Source organism: Eschrichtius robustus, chromosome 9 (assembly GCF_028021215.1).
Source record: "Eschrichtius robustus isolate mEscRob2 chromosome 9, mEscRob2.pri, whole genome shotgun sequence".
In the NCBI taxonomy this organism is placed as follows: Eukaryota; Metazoa; Chordata; class Mammalia; order Artiodactyla; family Eschrichtiidae; genus Eschrichtius; species Eschrichtius robustus.
The window spans coordinates 13,765,025-13,771,024 of NC_090832.1; positions in this window are offsets into that span (position 1 = coordinate 13,765,025).

Below are 6,000 nucleotides of genomic sequence, written 5' to 3' on the forward strand. Positions count from 1 at the left end.
GTGATGTCAAATGCGTAGCCTTTCCCAGCCAGGGTTGCAGGAAAGAACTGAGCTTTAATGACCTAAGGCATCTATTATATGTAATAAATTAACATTTCTTTTAGGCATCTAGAATGGTACCAGTTAAGAGCCTTCCTTGAAGAAATTAAGAAAATAATCACTCAAATAATTTTCTGTATTCTATGGCTCAGATAAGAAATCCAGTTGAAAAAGTCTAGGGGGTAGAGAGAAAGAGAAAAAGAAATACTAAATTAACCGTAATAGAAAGCAAAATGAAATAAACATGAAGTAAACAAAATATGATAATAGAATGGAAGGAAAAATGACTTCTAACAAGAGGCTCAGAACAAAGGAAATATTGAAAATAATCTTGATGGTGATAAGAATGACCTCTTTTCTTGTTCCCTCCTCTTTCCCTTTTTCAAATGTGCAAAGTTTCTACTATGTCCTGTGATTGATTCAGAGATGGATTGGTCAAAGAGCTTATATGGTTTCTGGAAAAGTAGTAAGTGCTGAGAGAGAGGTACACAAGCAAATGACTGTGTGAATTCAGCATGGAAACACTGATGTCCTCCGCAGTTCCTTTACTACTGTGAAGAAAAGTAATGCTCATCACCTATTTTCTTTACATGACAGAAAAATCCATTTCTATTTCATGCCAAGAGCTAGGAAAAGTCCGTAGAAAATTATTTTTTAAAGCCTTCAGAATAGGGTGGCAGAAAAGGAAACTCTGAAGTGATATTAGAGATTGTGACAACCCAAAACAACATGTATATTGTTGACTGAACTTCAGAACACAGTTATGTAGTTATTTTTAAGGACTAGTACTATTTTTTTTTAAGTAAAAGTATTTTTTTTAATTTTAAGTAAAAATTCTAGAAAATACTTTTTATACTTTTAAGGATGAGTTTTCTCATTCCAGAGGATGCGCTAGAAGCACTAAAATGAGGGGAAGATGGATTGTAGGAAGATAAAGAGTAGAAACAGTAATGCCAGTCCATCAGCCAACTGAAGGATCGATTTTCTAGTCCCAGGGCAAAATAGGTCATGTTCTTTCTCCCTAGATAAATTAACATGCACATAAAGTCCTAGATTCTCAGAAGATGGATGCACAGCAATCTCTAATGTCACTGCCATCTTCCTGAGAGACCCGAATAAGGAGCGGAGAGGGCAATCCTTAGCCAAAGAGCCTATAGTTGAGAGTGACTGTTTCTTACCGGGAATAAGAGTCTTCCTGAGGGGCTCCTGGCCTCCATGGAACAAAGGTGCTTATCTTGCTGGGACTGAGAGGAAGAGTGAAGAGAAGCATAAGAGGGGGCAGTACTTCCCTCCCCTCCTCAGCTGCCTGAGCACAGGAAAAGTATCAGTGTTGGTGACTTCATACAAAATGCTGTGCAGTCTTCAAGGTCCACCAGCCAGCTTACATTTAAGATCTATTGCCTTTAACCACTTGAGTGTATAGTCTGAGAAGCAAAGAAATAATGTTTTATTTTACACCAGCTTTTGCTTGGGAGGTGAGGTTAGGGAGCACAGAATCAGCCCTTAGGGCCTTAGGAAGGCACGTCCCAGGAGTTCATGAATCCTGAAAATTCTAGCACTCCAGAGGGGAATACCACATTGCCTGCTCGCAATTCCTTCCTGAGAAGGCAGTGTACAATAGCTACATAATCATGTTTTTTTGATGTTCTGGCAAATACTTTTTTTAATTAAAATGATTTCTCGTAAAAACTGTAATTATGATATTCATTCTTTGAGATTTTACAAGATTCCTTTGCACAGCTGCCCCTGGAGGGACTCTGCCGTGTGTAGCCAGTGTGTGAGGCAGCTACGTCGTGTTGACTATTTAGTCTTGCTCAGTATTCTTATGCCTTCTTCCTGGTAGATTTTCCAGCCATTTTCATGAGCTTGCAAACTTTTCTAGAGCCCAGAATGTCAGTGAACTTGTTCCTGTCTCTTCCTGTTGCACTTCACATTCCTTGTTTTTCCTTCTTTGGTTTTCCACCAGAGGGCATACTAAACCTAACTAACATACAGTTCGGTATGGGCAGTTTTAATACATGAAGTGAAAATTTGGGGACTTATTTAGAATGGTTCTAACTTTATTACTCCAAGGTGTTGTGGTTAAGACCTTGTCTCTGAAGCCAAATTATGTGAATTCAGATCCCAGCTCTGCTATTTACCAGCTCATGGTCTTGGTAAATTCTTTAATTTCCTTTCTAAGCATTGCTGTTCTTATCCTTGTAAAATGAAAATAACAACCTGCCTCATAGGGTTAAATGAGTGTGGATAGATACGTAAAGCACTTAGAACCATGCCTGGCTTATAGTAAGCATGAGTAAGTGAGAACTGCTATGAAAGTTTGTGAAAATGGCAGTTCTATTGGGTTGGCCAAAAAGTTCATTCGGGTTTTTGCAGAAGCTGGTACCAAAACCCGAACGAACTTTTTGGCCAACCCAATACTTACCTAGGAGTTAACTGGAAAACACCAAGGAGTTGAAAGCTACTAAGGAATGCTAATTACTACCATTTTTGATGGTCAGATCCTATTTATAAGCATTATTTCCACCCCGTGGACACATGAGGAAGAAGTCTATGTTCATTTGTTCATTCTCCCATCCCAAGAATTAGAACAGTGCCCAGTACATCGGAGGTGTTCAAGAAGTATGTTTTAAATGAATGTAAGATAATTTTTATTAACCCATGTTTACAGGTAAGAAAACAGAGGCTCAGAGAATTGAAGTAAATTGCCTAGGATCACACAAGTAAGCAGAATATGTTGTATCTAAACCCAAACGTGCCTGATTTCAAAAACTATCTTCTTTCCATGGGGTTTTCCTACTTAGGAAAAGAGTTGAAAAAGTTGAAGGGATGAAGAAAATGAACCTTTGGTTGATCCTCATAACTGAACTGCCAGGTTGCATTTTTACAGTTATTGGGGAGAATATAAGACATTCCCTTTAGTAAAACTTATGAGGATGGTGGCCCCCAGGATTTAAATGGTGCTTAGCAAAAAATTAACCTAAATGAGGGAATTAATTACTCTCAAGCAAGTCCAGCCAGTATTCCCCATTCACATTTTTCCCTGGGGCATTTTGCACCCTATTTCCCATAATGGAAATGTAATAAGCCAAATATAAAGCAAAAAGAAATTTGAAAGCCTGCTTGCCCTTAAATCTACTCTTTGGAGGGCACAATGGCTGGTTCAGAGTTCATGTTCAATACATGTTTGTTGAATGCCTATGTGTGAGAGTGAACAGCAATAAATACCTATGGCTAAGGATTCTGGAGCCTTGATAAGCCTCGTGTGTCGACTGCCCAGCTGCATAAGCAACTGAAAGCTTGTTAGAAATGTCAGTCTTCGCTCAGACCTATTGAATCCGATTCATTCCACAGTTTAATAAAATCCCCAGGTGATGTATATGCACATTAAGGACTGAGAATCGCTGTTCTAGTCAATATGGTTAATTGAGGAAAACAAATGATTGACTGATTAATAGCTTCTTATTGGGCATGTTTCAGAAAGCAAGGAACTGGAAGAAAATTAATGCTGGGCACCATAAAACTCCAAAACATGTGTCTTGGAAGGAAGGGAAGGGGAACTCTGAATGTGTTAAAAAATGGAAAGTGCAAACTTATGTATTTTTTCTTTTTAGGGACTTGTAACCATCATGCCAATATAGGATAGGTGTCTTCAAATTTACAAAATGATTTCTTGCATGGATTACTTGTATGAAAGGTTTGAGTTCCCTTTATTTATGGGTTTATATAGCCTGAAGTCATTTTATTGTCAATGATACCTTTATGCCATATATATGAATCATCAAAGTGTGTTTCCTAAGTTCAAGGTGGAGGTGAGCCAAGCTAAAATTCATGGAACTCTCTTTCTCTGTAACAGACATCTCATGTTAGGTTATAAAACTTCTGTCTATGAAAAGGAAAGGAAATCTTCAGCAATATAAGTTTCAGTTACATGAAAATACATTGTAAAAACATCTCTGCCTAGTATACCATATACAGACATATGTGAATATATATATATATAAAATACATGTATACATCTATAGATATCATTTTAATGGTATATTATTTATATGTATTTTTATATGTAAATGTGCATAACTTCTATAGAATATGTAGTATCTTCTCACATCTTTTCAAAAGTTCATAGGCACCAAAATATAATTTGTTATAGTAAAAACACATCTTTGTAATTACTCTAAAAAATTATAACCCAGAGTGATAACACTGGAATATCTTGGTAGATTTTTTTTTCTTTTTAGTATTCAATCATATCTGTATATAGTCCAATACTATTAAAATTTGCTAGTAAACTAGGAATAACATAGTAATAAAGAAATGATTCACAAAGTTTCTTTCATTAAATTATCTACACGTTTTTCTTTCTACAAAATTGAACTCTTTTTAAAATATGAACTTGATTATTATCCTTGGGTAAGTTACTTGTGCCTCTCAGACTTGAAATTAACTCATCTGTAATATTGAGTGTTTAATTAGATTACCTCTGAAATTACCTCAAGTTCAAAACCAAAATGGCAATGTTCCTTTCCCTTTAAATCTCTATGAATTGCACAAAGTCACAGATTTTTATATCTCCAGTGTTTTGTCCTGACTCCAAAATCTAATTGAATAAAACAGCAGCATTAGTTAGCTCACTGTACATTTGAGGACTCTTTCCTTCTACCCAAAGAAAAGGGAAGGAAACAAAATGGCGTCACTGTCTGCTGCAGTGTGTTCACCTGAAAAATACTGTTTCCATTTTATATTTACTTCCAGAAAGCAGGAGCTTTATTCTGCTGAAAATAGTTTGCACTTGTTTGTGAAGACAGCTCTGCTCTTTTGCTCTTTCTCTCTCTCTTTTGAACACTATTGGAGACGATGAGTCTGTAGAAACTGAAAGGGAGTTTGGCAGTGTTTTACTGATTATTGAAGGTATTTGGAAATGTAGTCAAACTGAAGAATTTCTTCCATAGTAAGAGTTTAGGTCATTAGCAATGTAAAAGTATTTATGAAGCATAATTTTGGTTATATTTTACTATACTGCTATCTTATTTTAGTTGGAAATGGTTTCCGTGTATTATAGAAGTCATAGTCAAGGTCCTAATCTTATGATTCAACATCTGTAAGAAAAAGGAACATCAAATATAAGGAAAGGCATACACTGATGGTTTTTTGCCAGTTAAATGTAGCCTATGGGAATTTGATCTCTGAGGACTGATAAGCAAAACATTTTCAAGGGATTTCTAGTGACAGATATTTCACGGTGCCCAAATGGATAGAGAAGCAGAATGAATATTTTCACTAACAGCAAGACCACTTCAGACTCTGAGGGAACCCACTAGTTCCTATCTTCACATAAGGCTTTCATCTCATAGCTTATTTCTTTCTCCACTTTTACACTGAAATTAGTAGATTCAGAGAAAAAAAATGTATTCCTTCTATTCAATTTAATGTCCATCCTAAAGCTGTTTAGAAAGTGATTTTTTAATATACCTCTCTCTACATAAAGCAGTGGTCCAAACCTGTAGAAATAGTAGAGAGGGTTATTAGATCTCTAGTTCTCAATTGTTCTACATTTCATAAAAATGTTGGAAATGAATCCAGTTAAACATTTTTTTTTAATGCCAAGAGATTTTAACAGATGTGCTTAATGGATTTAAGTATGCTTCCTAAGTCTTGTACAGAAACTCATTTTCATTATAGAACAAATAATCCCACCACTGTAGTCATAGAAATGACTACATTTCTGGTTAGATGGTTATCAGGATGATTATCAACTTGATGCAAATTAACCTTCACAAAATATTTGACTTTAAAATACAAAGTGCTGTGGAAAAAGTGGACAGAGAGGAGGTTGGAAAAACGTACCCCCAGTGATATTGCAAGTTAATCATTCATTCATTCAAGTGTTTGCTTTATACAGGGTGGCAGATTCTGTTTTGCACAGGGGATTCATCTTTGAAGACGGCAGGTATGGTCCTT